Source organism: Suncus etruscus, chromosome 12, assembly GCF_024139225.1.
Source record: "Suncus etruscus isolate mSunEtr1 chromosome 12, mSunEtr1.pri.cur, whole genome shotgun sequence".
Classification (NCBI taxonomy): Eukaryota; Metazoa; Chordata; class Mammalia; order Eulipotyphla; family Soricidae; genus Suncus; species Suncus etruscus.
The window spans coordinates 1,967,563-1,990,949 of record NC_064859.1 but is presented as its reverse complement, the minus strand read 5'-3'; the positions used below and the strand labels follow the sequence as shown (position 1 = coordinate 1,990,949).

General features: G+C 38.1%; 1 non-coding gene across 1 annotated transcript; it reads left to right on the top strand.

The window, feature by feature from the left end:
• The first annotated feature begins 20,941 nt into the window (after nucleotides 1-20,941).
• Nucleotides 20,942-21,048, top strand: LOC126025090 (U6 spliceosomal RNA). The gene has a single exon (XR_007501136.1). It is a non-coding gene; the product is annotated as a U6 spliceosomal RNA (small nuclear RNA).
• The last annotated feature ends 2,339 nt before the right edge of the window (nucleotides 21,049-23,387 follow it).

The following is a 23,387-nucleotide window of genomic DNA, read 5'->3' as shown; positions in this document are numbered from 1 at the left end:
CCGGAGTGCTCGCTAGCCCAGGACGACCAAATTTGATCCCCTGGCTTACCATATGGTCCCCCAAGCTAGGAGAGATTTCTGAGTACATAGCCAAGAGTAACTCCTGAGCATCACTGGGTGTGACCCAAAAACCAAAACCAAAAATAAAAAAAAAAGAAAGAAAGAAAGAAAAAGAAAGAAAGAAAGAAAAAAAGAAAGAAAGAAAGAAAGAAAGAAAGAAAAGGGGAGGGAAGGAAAGAAGAAAGAAGAAAGAAAGAAAGAAAGAAAGAAAAGAACGAAGAAGACAGAAAGAGGAAAGAGAAAGAACTGAAAGAAGGAAAGAAAGAAAAGAAAGAAAGCAAGAAAGAAAGAAGAGAGAGAGGGGGAGAGAGAAAGGAAAGGACGTAGGGAAGCCAAGAGTTTATTAAAATGATGAGTCATTTGGATCAGAGTGAGAGCGCGAAGGGAGGGCCTTTGCCTTGCACGTAGTTAAGTATGTATGTGGTCCCCTGAGCCTGCCAGAGGTGATTTTTCAGCACAGAGCCAGGAGTAACCGCTGAGACCTGTCAGTGTGGCCCCAAAATCAACAAAAACAAAACAAAATCATAAAATATGGTGAGTCTTTTGGGAGTTTAGCAATGCTGGTGTGGTTCAGGTCACCATCCCAGGGTAAATGCCACAGCTTGAGACACTTGTACAACTAGATCCTGGCCTTACCTCTTCTTTACCTCGGTCTCTCTATGCTTGTTCTTTCTTCTCAGCTCCTTGAGCCGCCTCTTAATAGACACACTGGGAGCCAGATCACCTGATCACGTTGATCTGAACCTTTTGTCCCCTGACTGGGCAGCAGGAGGGAGAGGCACTATCCCCACTCCCTCGCTTCTCCTCTCATCTTGAGCAGCTAACAGGGATGATGGAGTGAGCAATGGAAAGTGGAATGAGAGTCCAACCTACTCCCATGAATGCTAAGTCTTAGCCATCTGCTCCAGGAAGTGCACGAAGAGGGAGAGGGGTGCTAGAAGTTCCAGCCACTTAAGACTTCCACAGATATAGGGAGAACGACAATTTGTTGGCTCTTTTTGTTCCACAAAGATTCCTCCTCCTGTACCTTGAGTTCGAGGACCCTGCCTAGGATTCCCTTCCCTTGAGACACCTGCTCAAAGAGGGAGGGGCGCTCATTTTGAGAACCAAGCCCTAGGTTAAGCCTAGAGCTTGACATCAGCAGGATATAGGATGGGACTCTCTTTTCAACAAATAGGCTTACGAGAATTGGACAGTCACTTAAAGACATGCCCCACAACACAGCTCCTCTCCAACTCCATTGTGTGAGTTCAGTCCAATGATCCTATCTTTTGCGGAAGTAAGGTCCCATCTCCCCTCAGCAAAATTCTCTGCAATTTCACAAGCAGAACAGTCAAGACATTATTCAAACTCTAGCTTGGAGTGGAATGTCGGATATTTACCTCCCAATAGATGTCTTTGCAACATACAGTCGGGAATTTCTAGTAGAGTCTAATTCAAACAACCCATTTCCTAGGTACCATCAAGGTAATAGAGAGCAGATCTCATGGGCCCTTCTCCTCATGTCCCTACTCCCTTCTCTTGTTTTCTAAAATGATTCCTTGTTTAGAAACTAATTGGGAAAATTATTTATATAAGGTCCATATAAAGGGAGAGCCTAGAGAGAAGGAAGAAGTAATACTAAGAGGCCCTAAGAGGTCACTCAATGCACAATTCGTATTATAAAATGCCAGGGATTAAAAATGTTCTATCCTCCAGTGCCATAACACACAAGGACACACATGCTACCGTAAAGGAGTTTTAGTTACAACCTGTAACATCCTGATGACAGTAATGCTTGAGGGAATTAAAGAAAGTAGACTTTGATCTCCTTCAGCATTGCTCATTATCTCTGTCCCTAAAAAAGAGCCATTCAAGAGTTTCTGGGGCTATACCTCAATTGTAGTTTTGTTTTGTGTTCCCCTGATGTTCAGCAATATTGAAATATGTCAATATCTGTAATGACCACATAACTGTCTCCTTTAGAATGTTGCCTATCAAGTCCCATTGCCCATTTCTTTATACATTCTATATTAACCCTTTCATTAATGCATTGTTTCCTCTTATGGGATTTCTCTCGTTCTGTAGGCATTTAATTGTTTCTTGTCTTATTGATATTTCTGTGCTGTCTGTTTTTATTTGGGGTCACATTTATGATTTATGCTCAATGTGTACTCCTTGTCCTGAACTCAAGGATCATTGCTGGTGAGACTCAGGAAACCATATGCAGTGCTGAAACTCCAACCATGCTTTTCAGCTTGCCAGATGCCTGCAAGACAAGTACCTTACCTGTTGTATTCTCTCAGATCCATAGATTTTGTTTTCCTGTGATGCAGCTACTTATTTTAATAAATGACAGAAATAATAAAGTAAAATATGTTATATATAACATAGACATGTACACTATATAAACTATCACACCCATGTATTTATAAAAAAAAAACTTAAGAAAGACTCATAATAGTAGAGTCCTTGTTTTATTGGGGGGTGCCACACCCAGCAACACTCAGGGCTCACCCTGACTCTGTGCTCAGGAATCTCCTGCAGGCTCAGGGGATCAGATGGGATGCTGGGGATCAAACCCGTGTCAGTCAGATAACAGGCAAAAGCCTTCTCTGCCGTGCTATCACTCAACACCCTTCTGTCTATAGCTGGTGTCATGATCATCACTGCTATCTAGTACTATATTCTTCCACTGTTTGTAATCAAGGTGTTTAAATAGAGATATTTAAAAAAAAAAAAGAACATGCAGATGATGTTTAAAAAGTCACTCATCTAGTTTTGGACCAAAACATATACACAGATGCCATATTTTTAGGAATATAGGTGTGCTTGTATGTGTATGTATTTGCTTTTCACTTCTCAAGTGATATTCAGAGAGGATTCTGTCGCTCTCTGTGATACTTAGTCTGCACCAGCCCTGTGCTACTCAGGAATACCATAACTACTCTGGTGGTGTGAAGGGGGTCATGGGGTGCTAGGAATCAAACCCATGTTTGTCACATGCACTAATCCCTATACCAAATCCACATTTCCTAGGACCATATTTTATGGCATATTTTATACAAGAATATGTACTACATTAAGTATTAAATACTCTGCTACACTGACTATGTTCAATATATATCAACACTTGATGATTATTATAAATGGGATGCACCTAATTGCTTCCCAGTTTCTTCCTGGTGGCATGAACCTTCCTCTCACTTCAAATGGATTTTCGCTCAAACCCTCTTGGCTAGCAGCCGTCCTCAAACGCACCTTTGGATTTGACAATATGATTTCAAGGCATCTTAGAGGGCACAAGCTATATTTAAGGTCCAAGTTTTACTTTTCTTCATGACTGAACTAGGTATGATGTAATCTTGTAAAGAAATAATATCGCATGTATTGCTGAAATTTGTAATCAGATAATTATTATCTCTGAGTCAGCATAGATGTCCCCAACTTAGAGTCGTCTTGGTTATGGCAAAGCTTGCACTTGTGCCTCACTCAGTGCACAAGGGGATCGGACACCAACCTTGAGAGAGCAGGTGTCTTCTTGGTCCTGGACTCCCTGAACTTACGCCTCTCCTTTAACGCATTGCCAAACTCTCCTTCAGATTTTTGATCCATTATCTCAGAAATTTACACATCTTTTTTGTGCCTCCAGGTGCCTTCCAGCTCAGGTCTCTAAGGGAACATTAATATTAACTCCCCTACCTCCTAATCAATGGAATGCTGCCAAGGGCAGGGGCCCAAGGAACAGATGAATAGAGAAAAAGCCAAAATGACACCTGAAGAGAGATGTTCTGAACAGCCCTAGTCCTGCTGAAACTTATTTGGGATGTCAGGAAGTTATGAAGTAAGTGCTTGGCCTATATGAATGACTACGATTTTGTTAAAACCCAGTGGCCTTCAACCTTGTATCATCTGTCAGTTCATACTGAGTGTCTTGAGGTAGTTTAGTCTCAGGTACAGAACATACATCAGGACTGGACAAGTCCCTATTCTATTTCTGCTCAGGACCTCCTCTCCAAGAGATGTGGAAGGGCACCTCTGAAAACCCAGTTGGGTCTGAGTCCTGTCTTTTTTCTTCCTAGTACTTACTATCTTTAAGAAATGGCTGTAGTTCATTAGATTTGTTTAGGCGCTTATTTCTTGAGGATCATTTTTTATTTTAATTTTGTTGAAACCGTATTGATTTACAAAGACCTTCCTAGTTGGATTTTAGTCATACAATGAATCAGAGCCAATCCCAACAGCCATGTCCTCTTCCCTCGACCAATGTGCCCAAAGTACATCCCATACTACCTCCCTGCCCCTCAGCCTGCCAATATAACAGGCCCATTTTAAATTTCGATGGTTAACATGTGGGTCCCTTGATTCCAGTGTCGTGTTGGGTTGGATGTTTAGTTCTGTCCTTATTAACACTCCATTGTACCTGAGACCACTTAGCCTCTGGCCCCATCGTTTCATATTTGTGCTTCTCCTCTTCCACTCAGTTTCTTTCCTTTGCCGAGCTATACTCTGGGCCAAGGATGTTCGAGACAGATTCCATTTAGACCGTGGAATTTCTTCATGTGTTTCTAAATACCACATAGAAGTGATATTGTTATGTACTTATCCTTCTTCTTCTGGCTTACTTCATTTAACATAATACTTCCAGTTCTATTCATGTAGCCAAAAATGGAATGATTTCATCATTTCTTACAGCTATGTAGTATTCCATTGTATATATGTATCACATTTTCATGATCCACTCATCTGTTGTTGGACATCTAGATTGATTCCAAGTCTTGACTATTGCACTGAGAGCTGCAATAAAATGGCAACATGCAAACATTTTTTTCTGTTCTGAGGATAGATACACAAAAGAGGGATTGCTGAGTCATATGAAAGCTCAATTTTGAGTTTACTGAGAACTCTCCATATTGTTTTCCATAGGGATTGGACCAGGCAGCATTCCCATAAGCAGTGAATGAGAGTTCCCTTCTCACCACATCCTAGCCAACACAAATTGTTCCTAGTATTTTTGATATGTGCTGGCATCACTGGTATAAGGTGATATCTCATTGTTGTCTTGATTTGGTTTTCCCTAATTACAAGTGATGATGAGTAATTTTTCATGCATCTGTTGGACATTTGTTGGTCTTCCTCAGCGAAGTGTGGTACATTGTTTATGCTTCAGGAAATGGAAGAAAGGGAAGTAGGAAGGAAGGAAGACAGGCATGTATTCACAGGAAAATAAACGAGTGAGTGAAGAGGACACCACTTTACAGAGATAGAACTTCCTGAGTGTGGCAGGGATTAGTGATAGAACACACAGCTCAGAAAGTAGCCAAGTGCTGCTTTGACTAAGTAATCAAGAAAAATAGCTCTTATAACAGAGGCATGATGCTATTGATAATTCTTGGTAGAATGTGATCAGAAATATGCCCTCTTGTTTTCTTTCTGAAAACCCATTACCACAATCCAAGCATGAGAAAAATAAACTATCAGACTCAGACTGGGAAATATCACAAAATTGCCTGATTAGCGTTTCTCAAAATTGGCAAGGTCATGGAAACCAGGACAGATTGAGAAACTGTCATAGACCAGAGGGAGGCAAATAAAGAAGATATTGGGGATATTGGGAGAGAAATAAATTATATTAATGTAAAAATTGGTACACTGAATAAAGTAAGTATTTACTAGTAATGTGGCAGTCTTGGTTTTTGTTTGTTTGTTTGTTTGTTTTGTTTTGTTTTGGGGCCACACCAGGAGAAGCTCAGGGGTTACTCCTGGCTCTTTGCTCAGAAATCGCTCCTGGCAGGCTGGGGGACCACATGGGATGCCAGAAATTAAACCCAGGTTCATCCCAGGTCAGCTGCATGCAAGGCAATCGCATTAACGCTGTGCTAACACTCCTGGCCCCAGTGTTGGTTTCTTTAACAAATGGAAGACTATGACATGAGATGATGCCACTTAGGGAAATTGACAGTTTTCTGTGAGTAATTTATACTTTCTTAGCAATGTTTCTGTAATCTAATTAATTTTAAATTTTAGAGTTTTAAATGCTTCTCTTTATATATGAAAATGATCTTTAATTTTATATTGTCACTCATATAAATATTATTGTACTTCACTAATCAAAATTCAGAATTTATCCTTGACTAGTCAATCAATAAGCTATGGTATTTTCTATTTATGGCTGCAGGAACAATAAATAATTTTGAGTATATTCTTCAGTCTTGACAACAATAACGGAGGCATTCACGTTAGTGACTTAAATATACCAACAAAATATATAGTACCATATGCCTTATTTGAATTTTCACTGTGGTTGTAAGCATAACTTGTGTTTGAACATATTATATAATGTCATAAGTATAAAATTGGTGTTTGTTCATTTGAATTTATTCATCAACAAAATTGATTCCCTGAAGAAGAAAGCAGAAAACATGATTTTAACTTCACTCTTCATTATTTTAGTTATTAACCTATATAAAATACTCTTGTCAGTATGATAGTGCACGAAACAGACGCCACGATTCATAATCATAAAATAAAATAGAAATTCATTGAGTGCTTACATTGCACCCTGAGTACCTTGGCAGGGTCATGAACTCTCTGTCATTCATAAACACATCTAGATCTCCGTAAGTATAGCTTATCACCTTTCCCTCATTATGAAAAAAGTTATAAAGAAGTCAAATACTTGACTGAAATTCCATAATTTAGAGGAAGCAAAGTCATCTTCTGGAGACACACAAGGCAGCTGAAAGACAAGAGGCTACTAGACCAGGTGACAAAGCACCTAGGTATTATTGTCACTGATTGTTTCTGTAGTGACTTGTCCCCATGTCCACTGTGATCCTTAACATGCACGAGAGTCTTGGAAGAAAATGCATTTTATTCATTTTATCTCACTTCTAAAGTTATGGGCATTTCCTGCAACTTAATTAATATTTAATCCATAGAAAGGAAAAGAGACGATTATGGATCCATAGAAAATGGTTGTTATGTAAGTAAAGGCCACATGACTCAAAATTCTTCTTGGATCTGTTATTCCCCCCTCCTCGGAGGGGCCAGGATTATTTCTTCACAGCTTTTGTGAGCATAACAGCATTGATAAATTTCTACTTCTTAGGGCTTGATTTAGATGCAACCAACCCATGTTTCATCCCTGGTATCACATATGATCCTACAAGCCTCACCAGGCTGATTCTTGAGCACAGAGCCAGGAGTAAGCACCCAGGACATCTAGATGTGGTCAAAACAGAAAACCACCCCCAAACAAACTTTTCTACTGCTGTCCCTGTACCTCTCTCAATTCTTCCATATTTTACATATCTCAAATTCTTACATATTTACATATCTCAAAACTTACATATTTTCAACTGTAATTTCTCCAAGGAAAAGCTCTTCTGGCTCCCCCCCCCCCCAAAGAATCAGATTTCTTTTCTATCTAGCAAGCAGGCCCTCAGTGCTCTGTTTTTTTCTTTCTTTTGATATTTAAGTTGATCCCACCAGAAAGACAATTTGTCGGCTTTTGCTAACCTTGATACATCTTGTGCCGGCACTGTATCTAACATGTTAGACAGAGCAGAGCCGATTTGTTGAGACATTTTTGAAGCAAATTTAACAATTTTTAAGTTATGGGACCCTCACATTTTTATGAACCATTTCTGCTGTGGCTCTACTTTGCTCCTCATTTGTCTGCTACTCAGACCAAGTCTTGTCTTTTCCTCTGTGATAGATGAGTCACAAAATATTTTCATACATGCCAGACAAGTTACACAATGTTATGACTCAATGAATTCAAACTACAAAGATGACTATACTATGACCACCTAGAGTTGGTCCCAGTGGAGGTTGGTAGGGACCAGAAAAGTCTCCAAATCTCAAATGAGTCAGGAACATCCTTTGATTGTGTGAATATCAACAGGATGGTGCAGTGACCGAAATATAGAGGCAGAGCGCGTCTACTTTATTGTGGCTTGGGGTATAAATTGTGCTTTCCTAGGATGATAGATCTGGAAGTTTCTGAAAAGTTGAGGACTAATGTCATTAGGTGCTATTTAATATATGAAGATACCAGTTCTATTTAAACCCTTTGTCACTAGGATTTTCTCAACCAAGTAATGTGCCATAAGATATTTAAACATTCTTCTACTTCCCCCTTTCACTTTATTAGTGAGGTCAGCTACATATTTAGAGAAGCATTTGTCTGGACTTGCTGTTCAGTCATTAACACCTGCCCTGAAGCCAGAGAAATGCACCTTTGCAGACTGCCAGAGCAGGATTCAATGCTACTGTGGACATCTTTGCTGATCCTAGGTAAGTAATGGAGCCTTTGCTCCAGAACCCTGAAATTATTCAAGTTAAAGGCATTTTTCTCTGAGCTGCTGGACAAATGAATCCTATTTCTGTGTCATACAGTAGAAAAAACGAACACAGAAGATGTCGATTTAAAGCTATGAAAGGGAAAAGCAGATTTGCAGATGTGTTCCTCATTGGCTTTAACCATCTAAGAAAAGTTCCTCCACATTCCTTCCCTTACCTGTCCCTACAATGACTTCTTTTTCCCTTTTGTTTCCTTCTTTCTTTCCCCCCTTTTTGAAGCAAAAACTGCAGTTGGATTCAGTTACCGCTCTACTCACAGATCCAGAAGAAGATCCAGAACAAAGACAAAGTGCGTCCCTTGCCAAAGGAATAGGTCCTAACTCTGAGCTGATGTAGAAATATCTGCTGAGGTAGTTACTTTTCTGTATTTTTTAAAAAGATTGACATTTGTCCTTATTTTACAGTGATTACCACAATTACTCAAATTAACATCTTTTGTCATAGTTAAAAATGTTTCTATGATTATGTTAAGAATTTAAAGTGCTGGGGCTGGAGAGATAGCATGGAGGTAAGGCATTTGCCTTGCTGCAGAAGGACAGTGGTTCGAATCCCAGCATCCCATATGGTCTCCCCGTGTCTGCCAGGAGCGATTTCTGAGCAGAGACCCAGGAGTAACCCCTGAGTGCTGCCGGGTGTGACCCAAAAACAACAACAACAACAACAACAACAAAAGAATTTAAAATGCACTCAGCAACTTTAAAATGTGTAATACAATGTTTTTATAATTATGGTATTTAAGTACCATGGTTCCAAAATTGTTCTTGATTGATTTCAGTAATACAATGTACATCAACCTTCACCAGTGCCCATTTCTGTCACCAATATCCCCAGTGTTTCTCTCAACCCTCCACCCTGCCTGCCTCTGGGCAGACGTTTTACTTCTCTCTGTCTCTCTCTGTCTCTCTGTCTCTGTCTCTGTGTCTGTCTCTCTCTGTCTCTGTTTCTCTTTCTCACTTTCCTTCTTTCTTCGTCTCCATCTCTTCCTTTATCCCCCTTTTTGACACTGTGGTTTGCACTAGTATCAATGAAGGATTACCGTGCACCTGTTTCTTGTCCAGAATGATCTGTTACAACTATCGTTGTCAAGTGGATCCTTCTTTGCCTAACTGTATTCATGCTCTTTGTGACGAACCATAGACTGGTCCTCTGGATTCTCATCTCTATTGCCTCTGGATATTGTTTCCATACTACCTTTTATTTTTCTTATATCCCTCAAACAAGTGAGATTATTCTATATCTATCCTTCTGACTCATTTCACTCAGCATAATACTCCCCGTATCCATCTGTGTATAAGCAAATCTCATGACTTCACTTTCAACAGCTGCATAGTTTTCCATATTGTAGATATACTACGATTTCTTTAGCCATTCATCTCTTCTCAGCACTGAGTTGTTTCCACATTCTAGCTTTGGAAAATAGTGTTGTAACAAACATCAGAATGCATGGGGCTTTTCTGTGTTTTTGTGCTCCTAGGGTATATTCTTAGGAGTGGTATTGCTGGATCGTATGGGAGCTCACTTCCCAGTTTTTTGAGGAATGTTAATATTGTTGGACAAATGGACACTCCCGGGACCAGTAAATGAGAGTTCCTTTCCTGACTCATTCACACAAGCACTTGTTATTCTTCTTCTTTGTGATGTGTGCCAGTCTCAGTGGTGTGGACTTAGAGTACTATAGTAAATACAAGTGATGAGGGTGGGCAAACTTGCCATATGCCAGACCTTAGAGGAATATGTTCCAGCTTTTCCCCATTGAGTAAATTTGCTGTGGGGTTATGGTAAATAGTTTTTACTATATTGAGGAAAGTTACTTTAATTCTTATATTGTCGAAAGATTTTTAATTACAAATGGGTGCTGGATTGTGTCAAATAATTTCTATGTATAAATCACAATCAAATGCTTTTTTTCTTTTACTGATATGATATATAATGTTGATTTACTTGCATATGTTAAATGATTCTTGCATCTTCGAATGAATCCTACGTGGTCATGGTATATGACCTTTATAATAAATTATTGGACTCTATTTGCTAGAATTTTGTTGAGTATCTTTGCATCTGTGTTCTTCAAGGATATTGGCCTATAATTTTCTCTCCTCTCTCTCTGTATATATGTATGTATTTCTGCTTTTGGGATCAGGCTGATGTTAGCTTCATAGAAAATGGGGGATGTTTTGGTTTCTTCAGGTTCCTGGCTGAACGTGAAAAGGATTGGCAATAAGTCCTCTTTGAAGGTCTGAAAGAACATGAGTAAATCCATTTGGGCCTGGGCCTTTGTTTAGAGGAAGGTTTTAAATTATCATGTCAATGTCTTTGACAGTGATAGGTTTGTTCAGGTATTCCAAATCACATTAGTTCAACCTTAGGAGGTTATGTTGTCCAAGGATATATCATTTTCTTCAAGGTTCTCTTGTTTTTGACATAAATGTTCTCAAAATAGTCTCTGACTATCCTTTGAATTTCTGTGGTGTCTGTTGTGATATTCCTCCTTTTATTTTTGGTTTGTTTTATTAAGTTTCTCCTTTCTTTTGAGTCTTGCTAATGACTTTTTTATCTTGTTTATGTTTTCAAAACAAATTCTTGCTTTCATTGATCTATTGGATTTGGGGGCGGTTCATTAATTTGTATTCATTAATTTTATTTATTTATTTATTTATTTATTTATTTATTCATTTGGTTTTTGGGTCACACCTGGCAGCGCTCAGGGGTTACTCCTGGCTCTATGCTCAGAAATCGCTCCTGGCAGGCTCGGGGGACCATATGGGATGCCGGGACTCAAACCATGCAAGGCAAAAGTCCTATCTCCATGCTATCTCTCTGGCCCCTATTCATTAATTTTTGATTACTAGTATTTGCATTAAGTTTTATTATTTTATTATTTTTATCTACCTGCTTTTGGCTCATTTTGTTGGTTATTTTCCAAATTCTTAACTGTAACAATAAGTTCTTTATATAGGCTCTTCCTTCCTGATTAATGCTTGCAAAACTTTACATTATCCCCTTACTACTGCTTTGCTGTGACCCATAAATTCTGATAACTCATATCCTCATTCTTATTGATTCTAAGAATCTTTTGATCTCCTCTTTGATTTCTTCTATGATCTAAAGGTTGTTCAGTAGTGAGCTATTTAATTTCCAGGTTTCAAAGTTATTTCTCTGTTTCTGTTTGTAATGCACTTTTTTGTTTTGTTTTGTTTTGTTTTGTTTTGTTTTTCGGGCCACACCCTTTCAAAGTTCAGGGGTCACTCCTGGCTAAGTGCTCAGAAATTGCCCCTTGCTTGGGGGGCCCTATAGGAAACCAGGGGATCGAACCACGGTCCTTCCTTGGCTAAGGCTCGCAAGGCAGACACCTTACCTCTAGTGCCACCTTGCTGGCCCCTGTAATGCACTTCTAATTGCAATACACATGGTCTGAAGAGATAGCTGATACAATTTTCATTCTCCTGATTTTATAGAGTTATGGTTTTGACCCAGCATTTGGCCCTTGAAGGATGAAAAGTCTTTATATATAATGTATTAAATAATATATAGAAATATATATGTATAAAGATACATAAACCCTCTCTTTCATTTCTCCCTTCAATTTCAATATATCCTTATTGAGGTTTAGCCTGATTGATCTATCAAGTGGTGATACAGCAGTGCTGCAGTCTCCAATTACTATTGTGTTGCTATAAATGTCTCATTCAAGTCTATAAGTAGTTGTTTTAACTATTTTGCTTGCCCTGTGCATATATATGTTGCATATATGCTTAGAAGTGTAATTTCTTCAGGATGTACCAGCTAAAAGAGATCCAAATCACACACTCCAAGGCACCTTCTACTGGCAATGATGAAAACCATAGCTAGAGGTAGAATACTAAAAGCAGCAAGACCAAAAAAGAGAAAGTACAAAGAAGCATCCTTAAGATTGACAGCAGATTTGATTACTCTGAAGTGGCCCTCTTTGTCTCTTAGTACCTTTTTGAGCCTAAATTCTATGCCATCTGATATTAATATGGTCAGTCCAACCTTTTTAAGGGAGTTATTTGCTTGTCTTCCAACCTTTGACTTTGAGTTTCTGTTTGCTCTGTCTATTCAAATGCGTCACTTGCAGGCAGCCAAATGTTGGATTCTGATTTTCTGATTCATTTGGCCACTTTGTGTCTCTTAATTGGCATTGAGAGAAATTATCATAAAATTGTGTGCCATTTCTTTTTTTTCATATTTTTTGATGAAAGTGGATTACATATCTTTCATAGTAATATTTTAGGTACATATTAACATTGAATCAGGGGAATTCCCACCACCGATGTTGAGTCCCTCCACCCCATTCCCACCATACATCCCATATTCCCCACCCTTATCCTCCGAGCTGCTCGTATAAGTGATCCCCTCTGTATCTAGCTTGTTTTAGACTGAGTTCGATTCTTTTGTCTTTGTCTTTGTCTTTGGTGTTGAAGTCTGATCATTTTTATTACTATTTAATGATCATGCAGTTGTTTGGACTTGGAACCCTCTGTTATTTCCCTCTCATTTTGAGGGCAGAGCAAGATGGTTCCAGTTATGTGGTTCTGTTTGAAAAAAGAAGAAAGGAAGGAAGGAAGGAAGAAGGAAGGAAGGAAGGAAGGAAGGAAGGAATGAAAGAAGGAGGAAGGAAGGAAGGAAGGAAGGAAGGAAGGAAGGAAGGAAGGAAGGAAGGAAGAAAGAGAAAAGGAAGGAAGGAAGGAAGGAAGAGAAAAGAAAAGAAAGGAAAGGAAAGGAAAAGAAAAGAAAAAAAGAAAAGAAAAGAAAAGAAAAAGAAAAATAGGGAGGGAGGGAGGAAAAGGGAGGGAGGAAAAGGAAGGAAGGAAAAGGAAGGAAGGAAAAGGAAGGAAGGAAAAGGAAGGAAGGAAGGAAGGAAGGAAGGAAAGAAGGAAGGAAACGGAAGGAAGGAAGGAGAGAGAAAAGAAAGAAAAAAGAAAGAAGGAAGGAAGGAAGAAACAAAGAAAGAAAGGAAGGAAGGAAGGAAGGAAGGAAGGAAGGAAGGAAGGAAGGAAGGAAGAAAGGAAGGAAGTCAGGAAGGCAAAAAGTAATGAAGGAAGGAAGGAAGAAAGAAAGAAAGAAAGAAAGAAAGAAAGAAAGAAAGAAAGAAAGAAAGAAAGAAAGAAAGAAAGAAAGAAAGAAAGAAAGAAAGAAAGAAAGAAAGAAAGAAAGAAAGAAAGAAAGAAAGAAAGAAAGAAAGAAAGAAAAAGAAAGAAAGAAGAAAGGAAGGAAGGAAGGAAGGAAGAAAAAAGGAAGGAAGGAAGGAAGAGAAAAGAAAAGAAAGGAAAGGAAAGGAAAAGAAAAGAAAAGAAAAGAAAAAAGAAAAGAAAAGAAAAAGAAAAATAGGGAGGGAGGGAGGAAAAGAGAGGGAGGAAAAGGAAGGGAGTAAAAGGAAGGAAGGAAAAGGAAGGAAGGAAACAGAAGGAAGGAAGGAGAGAGAAAATAAAGTAAAAAGAAAGAAGGAAGGAAGAAAGAAAAAAGAAAGAAAGGAAGGAAGGAAATAAGAAAGGAAGGAAGGCAGGAAGGAAGGATGGAAGGAAGGAAGAAAGAAAGAAAGAAAGAAAGAAAGAAAGAAAGAAAGAAAGAAAGAAAGAAAGAAAGAAAGAAAGAAAGAAAGAAAGAAAGAAAGAAAGAAAGAAGGAAGGAAGGAAGGAAGGAAGGAAGGAAGGAAGGAAGGAAGGAAGGAAGGAAGGAAGGAAGGAAGGAAGGAAGGAGAAAGAAAGAAAGAAAGAAAGAAAGAAAGAAAGAAAGAAAGAAAGAAAGAAAGAAAGAAAGAAAGAAAGAAAGAAAGAAAGAAAGAAAGAAAGAAAGAAAGAAAGAAAGAAAGAAAGAAAGGAAAGAAAGAAAGAAAGAAAGAAAGAAAGAAAGAAAGAAAGAAAGAAAGAAAGAAAGAAAGAAAGAAAGAAAGAAAGAAAGAAAGAAAGAAAGAAAGAAAGAAAGAAAGAAAGAAAGAAAGAAAGAAAGAAAAAAAGAAAGAAAAAGAAAGAAAGAGCCTGCAATAGATTGGTGTAAGAATGACTCAAGCCAAAAGAGGGCATATTCCTTCTAGAGGATTTAAACATCAGTTTTGAGAGAATAAAGGAAAATAGGGAAGAGATCACCACAACAATACAAAAAGAAAAATCAAACAAGTAATCCAATGAATAGTACAGCGATAGACACAAGCACCACACAATAATCAGGCTTCTGAAATAAAATCAAACCAAAGTAGAAAAAAACCGACAATAACAAAACAAAAAAACTTAAAATTTGTGCTGGTTCTTTTCTTTTTTTTTTTTCCTTTCTGCATAGGCACAGTAAATATTGGGGAAATTAGAAAGGGAACTCCCTTGGCCTATGTGATACATGGTTTCTCAGCCCTTGAAGCATATTGTCATGGGATTAACTACAGACTTCGTGTGTGTTCATTTACTCTCCCCTAGATCCTTCAGTGGTGTATGGCAGACATCTGCTCCATCATGAGTGATAAAATCAGACCTCTGTATCTAGAGATCTTGGTATCTGCGTGCCATCGTTTTTTTTGTAGAAGTTGGTTGTGTTTATTGAGTGGTGTCTTGTCTTAAAATACTCTCTTCAGTTCTTCTTTTAAGTTAGGTTTGAGTCTGTAACTTTCCTGAGCTGTTATTTCTTTGTGAATCTGTGCATTCTTTCTTTAAACCCGAATGAGAGCAGGGCTGGGTAAATTATTCTTGATAAAATCTTCATTTCATTGAGCATTTTCACTATAACCCACCACTGCTTAAAGGGTTGCTTATAAGGAATCTGCTGTAAATCTTTAAGCATGCTCTTTATATGTAATTTATCTTTTTGATATTGCTGATACAGTATATATATATATCAGTATAATCACTATATATTTTTCATCATTGTTATTAGGATGTGTTTTTATTTTGGTCTCTTCAGCTGGTACTCTCTGGGTGTTCAGGATGTGGGTACATGCACTCTTCAGCTCTGGAACCTCACAGCAATGTCTTTGTTGCTTCTTCATAGGGGTTTTCTTCTAGGACTCTGGGAACTCAAAGATTCTTATGTTGTTTCAGATTCAATCCCCAGAACTTTATTGGGTTCCCCCAAGCCCTTTCACGGTAATCCCTGAGCAGAGAGTGAGAAGTAAGCCCTGAGCACTGCTGCTTCTGACAATAAATAAAATAAAATAGAGTTTTGAGGTCACTTTTCTGATCCCTAATTTATATATGACAAAACTAAGTCTTGGAGATTGTGTACAGTTTGCCTACAAATTGTGTACAAATCAATGCCATGTAAAACTTCACCTGCAGTTGACCTTTGGCCAATGTTACATGGGGAAACTGCATGTTTCTATTTCTGGTTGGAAATCCAATGGGAGTGGGGAGTTAACAGGGTGAGATGGGTCAGAATTCCTTGCCTTGCACTGATGATTGGTTCTCCACTCCTTTGCAGTTGCAGTCAGTGAACACCTTGGTAAGTCCCTCCTTCTTTCTGTTTTTATGTTACTAGGTATCTTAATACATTATCTTATATAAGGAATGGTCTTGTGTCTGTATGTTTTTGAGAATGACAGGCATGAAGACTTCACTTTACTTATGATTCTAACATAAAGAGTCTGCATTGTTCTAGAAGAATTTAGAGTTATTGGGAAACCCAGCAAAGAGTTCAAGGAAACGTGATAGCAACCTGTAAAAGGATTCTAGCCAACCTGACAGGTGCCTTCAATCCTTGGGCCATGTAAGACATAGGCTCTTGTCTTGGGAAACTAGAGAACAAACCATTTTCTGTCTTCCCTATGTTTTTTAACCGCAGCTTTAAAAGATGCTTCCTTGCATCGTTTATACCAAATGTCAGTCCAAACACTTGAAAAACATTTTTATGTTCATAGTTCTAATTATGTCCTTGAGATCCCATTCTACTGATGGGTCAAAAATCAAGCTCTCATGGCAAGTTGTCTCTAGGGGGTTGGCAAGCTTAACAAGTCTTTATTTTTGAGCTTGTCCTAAGAGCTCTAAGCTGTCACCCAACTCCAGATCAAAGTATTGCCTCTAGACGCACACTTGCACTGCATTTTTCTGGGTTTGCATTACCAGCCTCTTTAGTGCAGTGAGCCCAGGACCCACAAATACCTGACTAAATAGGACAAGGTTGCAATTAAGCAAGAATTGGGCAAAGTTCTGGAAAAAGAGAAATAAAATACAGAGAGTACTTTATTTCACTACTAGAAGTAGTTGAACTCAGAGACCCAGAGTTTAGTGCCTGGTACAGATCCTACTACACCAACAGGGAGATGATTACCAGAAGTGACTTGGCAGCCCCACCCCACCACAGAACAGCTGAGACACCCTGTTGTCATCTATCTGTACAATCACTTTACTTTTCCCATTTTATCTTTTTTGTGTTAGTTAACACAAATACCCTTAATTATGTCAACCCTGACCTCAGGTGGTTCATATTAAACTCTGGCTAATAAAAATGGCAAGGGAAGCAGCAGAGCCTTAACTGGCTCAGTAAGATCCAAGAAGCTGCTAGATAACCCCAGCCAAAATTACATCTGCTTCCTTGACTCTACCTGGTTTCTTGTGTGAAATTGCCTCCGACTGGGTATGGAGTCATTTATACATAGCTGCATAAAAGCAGTTACTGTGACAAGTTCACTACCTGGGAAGATCCACAATATGAGAAAATCAAGGGCCTGGATCCAGTTTTGGGGGGAGAAACAAAGGTGGAAATGATTTTTGATAAATGATTTCCCAAACCTTTGTAATGCATGACCCCAGAGGGAGGACGTGTACCCTGAAGACATGTCTTATTTCCCTGTGGTTTCCAGAGTCCCTTCTCCTTCAAATAAAACAGTTAATGGGATATTTCAGGCTACTATAAATCCCGCATAAATGGACAACATAACATGCCAACGAGTTCTTTAAAAGAAAGACAGGATGAGTATTCACCTATCATTCTTCTTCCTCCCTACAGATTTCACTGAAGCCCTATAAGTACATCTGGGCCTGCCCTGCCCTGGATATAGGGCAAATTGAATCTCTGACAATGACTCTTAACCATCCTGAGTGGAAGCTTATATTTTGCGTAAGTTTTAGCTACAAATGAAGTTGATTTCCTATAGCCAGCCCCTCACTACTTTGCAAGGAGACATTTAGTTTTAATTTGTATTTCCAAAATAGCAAAACAGCCTTGAACATATTCATGCATTTCTGTCCCCAGCACACTATATCATGTTATATGTTTTGTTGAATCCTATTTTGCATTATTGTTTCAGGAAATCGGGCCAGGGCTTGATTTTTCTCCCACGATCCTTTTTATACAGATTGCTTGTGAGTTTTTGAGAAATTGCTGTCTGCTGACACAACTCTTTTTTTTTTTTTTTTTTTTTTTGTAGGAGCCAATTTTCCAGGAAATACAGCAAGGTAATATATCAAATGTCTGCCCCTTCCTCATCCCATACCACACACACTTAAATGCAAAACAATGGGGGTTATAACGCTAGATCAGGATAGGTTTTGAATGTCCCATAGCTAAATTTTCTCATTTTCCCATTCCGTAAAATAATATAAACCGTATTTTCCAAAAATTATTTTGAAGAAATTTCACACTACTACCAGAGTGCCAGTTCCCCTTCACCAGTGTCTCAGGTCTCTTTCCATCCAGTTTCACCCCCACCACACACACCACCGGTCACTTGGTAGGCTAAGTCTTATGCTCTTTTGCTTTTGGTCATTTATCATTGCCTTATTTCTGTTTATGTTTCTTTATATTCCACATGTAAGAGAAATCATTCTATCTTTATGTATTCTGATTTCATACATCTCACTCCCCTCTGGTACTGAAGAGAAAACTGTATGATATTTATTAACCTTTCTTATAACTAAGTAGTATTTCCATTTTATGTATCTGGACAGTATTTTTATCCAATCATCTATTCTTGGACACTTGGATTGTTTCTATATTTAGGCTATTTTGAATAGTGCTAACATGAGCTAGGAATACAAATATCTTTCAAATAAACATTTTAGGCCATTGGTATAGATCCCCAAGATAAGAAATTGTTGTGTTGTATGGAATCTCAATTCTTAATTTTTTAAATAAATTTTTATTGTGACCAAAGTGCATTACAAATCTTTCACAGTAATATTTAAGGTACATAGTGACAGTGAATGAGGGGCATTCCCACCACCAGTGTTGTCTTCCCTCCCCCTTTCTTCGCAGCATGCATCCCATATCTCCCTCCCTCACCCCCCAGAATACTAGTGTAATTGGTCTCCAGTTTACAGCTTGTTGTAGATTGGGTATCTATTCTGTTGTCATTGACTTTGGGTTTGGTGTTCAAGTCTGATCATTTTTTATTTCCCCTACGTGTTCATATGACTGTCTGGTCCTGCTATCATCCTTTCCCCCCCTCAATTTATGAGGCTGAATGATTCAAGTTATGTGATTCTGTTGAATATAAAAGGAAAAAGAAAAGGAAAGGAAAAACTTTGGTTACCAAAAAACAAAAAAAAGAAGGAAAAAATGCACCCAGCAAAAAAAGTCACCAAATAATAACCAGAAGAGTGAAAAAGCAAGAAAAAAAATGGAAGATAAAGAGAAAAAAAATAATATCAAAAACAAACAAAACAAACAAAACAAAAAAAAAAAGAGTGCTGGTGTGATAGGGTTTGGTGTTACGCCACCTTTTATTTATTTATTTTTTTTCGCATAGGCACAGTAAGTATTGGGGAAGAAAGGGAATTCCCATGGCCTGAGAAATTCAGGGATACGGTCATGGGAACAACCACTGGCTCCATACATACACATTGCCACATCCCAAGGGCGTTTTTTGTGGTGCCCTTAAATTTTCCTTTCAGTTGTGGATGAAAAAATCAGGCCGCTGTAGCTAGAGATCTTGATATTTGCACAGGTCATAAGACAAGGTCTAGGATAGAGTCTTTATGGTTCTAGAAGTTCTGTTCCATCGTTGTTGTTGTGTTCGGTCTTCTGTAACAAGTGCTCCCTGATTTTGCTCAGATCCTAAGTCGAAGCCTGGGATATTATGGTTCCAAAGATTCTGCTCAGTCTCTGCTGTCCAAGTTGGGCCTCTGTAATTAGAGATCTTGATTTTTGCAAAAGTCCTAGGCTACAGCCTAGGGTAGGGTTTTCATTATTAGTCCCATGGTAAGCTCTGCCCTTGGTATAGATCCTCAAGATAAGAAATTATTGAAGCTCGATTCTTAATTTTATGAGTAGTTTAGACTCTTTTATGAAGGTTGACATTGCCACCAACACTAGAACACGAGGTAGGAGTTTCTTTTCCCCATTCTGTGTTGGCACTGATTATTTCTATTTTTTGATAGTAAATATTTTACATAGATGTATCTGTTTTTTATTTGAAAATGTATTCTTGCATCTAAATGGAAGATACCAAAGATGATAGATTTTCTAAATCAGCATAGAATATTCCTTGAGTAAATAATCCCATTTTAGTACAATTGTGTTAAATGATCATTTGTTCTAGGTTGTCTGCAGAAATATCAGCTTTTGCTTTCATTCTTTCCTTGCTTCCTTTATTCCTTCCTTTCTTTCTTCTTTATCTTTCTCTTTTTTTCTCTGTTCATATTCATACATTCATCAGTCTGTGCCTTGAACTTCAATTTTAAATATTTTACCCTCTTTTTTGGATTATGGCAATATTTGGTGTTAGGTCATGGTCACAGATTTGGAAAAATAATTATATCTAATTTTTTCTTTAATTGTCCAGAGTGAGATAGAAACCAATCACTGCTTTTTGATAACGAGGCTAGATTCTTAATAAAAGCAGTGGACTGATCGTTCTTTTTATAAGATGATTGCTACAAAGATGTTAAGAGCCCTCTGAACTTGATTTTAGGTTGCCAGCCCAAATCACAGGCTCAGTTTTACTTTCAAAATAATAATCTCATTCCAAGTAGACTTATAAAGCTACATTTGAAACCATTAAGGATTTCCAGTTTCCAGTGACTGTTACAATACCCAGCCTCTCTCCACCCTGTTTCTCTGGATGCCCTATTCGCTGCATATCACAGCCTGGGTATAATTATATGTTTCTGTGTTTTACAGAACCCCTCCCACATCAAGTCCACCTCATGCCACGTGTTCTGCCTCCGTGGAGTTACAACTATTAGATAGCAATGGTGAAGAAACCCAGGCAGGAAGATGTTCCTGATCTGAAAAGGGGGAATAAAATATGCTTTGTGGCAGAGCTGAGCAAAGAATTTTGGTCTACTTTATTTGTCCCAACCTAGAAATTATTTCTTCTGCGTTCAAGAATGGGTTCCTGAAAATGAGTCTGCAACAAGTGCCATTAACTAGAGCCACTGTCTAGGAAACGTTCTTTCTTTCTAGCACAATCCAAAAAGGAAGACATGGGATACTGGGAGGACGCAAGGCGGGGCAAGGCGAAGCGAGGCAACAAATTTTGGCTGCAAACTTTATTTTCTACCTCAATATATATTATTCACTGCCTCATGTGCTAAGTTCTATTTCAAGTGCAGAGTCAACCAGTTTAAAAAATAACCTATTAAAATTCTCTACAGTGCTTGCTTCGTAAACACATATACTAAAATTGGAACAATACAGAGAAGATTAGGATGGCCCCTGCGCAAGGATGACATGCAAATTTATGAAGCGTTCCATATTTTTAAAATAAAATTAAAAAATAAAATAAAAAATAAAATTCTCTACAAAGTGTACTTAGATTCTAACAAAGGTTTTACTGGTGATCATAATAAGCTAAACATTCTTCTAATCACTATTGTGATTGTGTGCAAATGTGTCGAAAACTTACACTTAAGTAATGAATCTTTTAAAGAGCATTTTATTTAAAATTTGTATTTAATCAACTGTAATTTACTAATACTAAGTTATACTTTACTAAATACTTACTAAGTAATACTAAGATAGTTAACTTTTAGACATATCATATTCTAGTACCAATTCTAACACCAGTGTCCATTTTCCTCCACAAATGTTTCCAAGTTTCTCCCCTGCTCCTCCAGCCTGACATCTTGGCAGACACATTTTAAACTTTGATGGTTGGAGTTTGAATCTCATGTTTTCGACATTCTTGAGCCTATACTTTGGATATATAGTTTTATCACTTCCCCACATTGCCAGTAGACTATAAGCCACTGACCTTTGCTCCCTATTACTTTTCTTATCTCTTCCCCAGTCTATTGATTTCTTTCTTCCTGTATTTCTCCTTCCTGTACTCTAAGTTCAAGTGTTATCTGGGCATCCCCTTTTACAACATTGCATTGCTTCACCCAAGCTAGGTTGACACTATATCTTAGCTTTTGTACTAAGATTTGGCAGTGAATAATGGTAATTAGCACCTACTTTGTGATAAGAGCATTTATATTTCACTATCATGACCATGTATATATATATATATATTCTTTCAAATATGCACATATATATGTAGAGAGCAAAGTGGGAGAACATCTGAAAGAAAGTATTTCTCATGGAACAGAAGCATGGAGAACTCTCAAGGCAACTTGAGGAGTAATCAGGGAATGAATATTTAACCCCAGAGTGTGAAGGTCCTGTAATTTTTTCTCTAAGAAAAATAGATCATAACATCTGGTAAAGGAAAGAAACAATTTCTTGATGTGGCATTATGAGATGATTTTAAAAATAAAATGTGAAAGGAACTTACAAAATTCTGGGTTTAGAAATGGTAAAACAGAAATGTATATGTGTTAAAGGACATATTGTAGGTTCAGGGTGGGGGAGTGATGTTAATAAATGGAAATACCTCAAATTTTGGGCTCAGTGGCAAGAAACAAGCTAGAAGACTGGATTCTTGAAGAATGTTAATGAACCTGGTTTCATGTTTCCCTCTCTCTCCAGTATTCAATACATCTACAGTGGACATCGTGAGTATTGTTTTACCTCCTTTTCCTACCCATTCACCCTGTCTCTTTCCAGGACTTTCTTATTTCTTTCCATCCCGGCATTCTTCAGTTATCTACTCTGAGGTGAAGAGAACGCAACTCCCAGATGAGCCATCAGGAAAAGTCTTCTCTAAGGAGGATGATACCATGAAAGTTTCTAGAAACAGCCTTCTTGTGACTTGTTCTATAGTCAAAGCAATTCATTTAACGAAGTCAAGGTCCCTGAAGTAATCAGCATTTTACAGATTTGTACTTATTTTTCTCCAGTTCTGACTTATCCATTCTGACTTGGTGATAAGGATGGGTCGTTGAAAGACTTTGTGAAAGAAATAGGCTGAAGGACTATTGAAAGCATGATGTACAAAACTGATGAATCGGGATTTACTAATTTACGAAAGATTGGCTGATGCTGATCTCTGTCTACAACTGCCCTTTACACTGGGGAAGAACCACATTGACTGGCTGAATGATGAATAACTGCAAAGATATAGTCTCCTGTTTCCCACTTCGACACTACCATTTTTTATTTTCTTTTTTCTTTTTGGTTTTTCCGCCGCCACCATCTTCATGGACTTGGTGGTCTTCTGAATGCTCTTGATGGACTTCATCGGCCTGGTAATCTCTTTCCAAGTTGCCATATTCCGTACTTGAATCCATTGCGGCTGCATGGACCGGCCATAGAGCCCCGCAATGCTGGCCACGGAGAACATGATGGTGGTACTGCATTCTACATTACCATTCTTAAAGTACAAGTCCATGGACCATTGTTTCAGGGGTGTGTAACACCTAAAACGCAGGGGCCTAACCATATTGCCTGTCCGCACAGGGGCTAGTGTGTAAGTGTTAAAATGTTGACAAAATCTTATTAACCCTCCCTGGGTCCAATTACAGATAGAAATGTTCACTCCAAATGGTTTACAGAGAAAACTAATTTAAACTATCAGGTTACGTGCTTTACAAAAATCATCAAAATAACTAGAGAACCATGAACTTCCAAAATTAAAACATGAATAATATAGCAATTGGGAACAATTGAAGAAACAACAAACTGAGTTGTTGTTTTTTTTAAGTCCCAAGTTTTTTTTA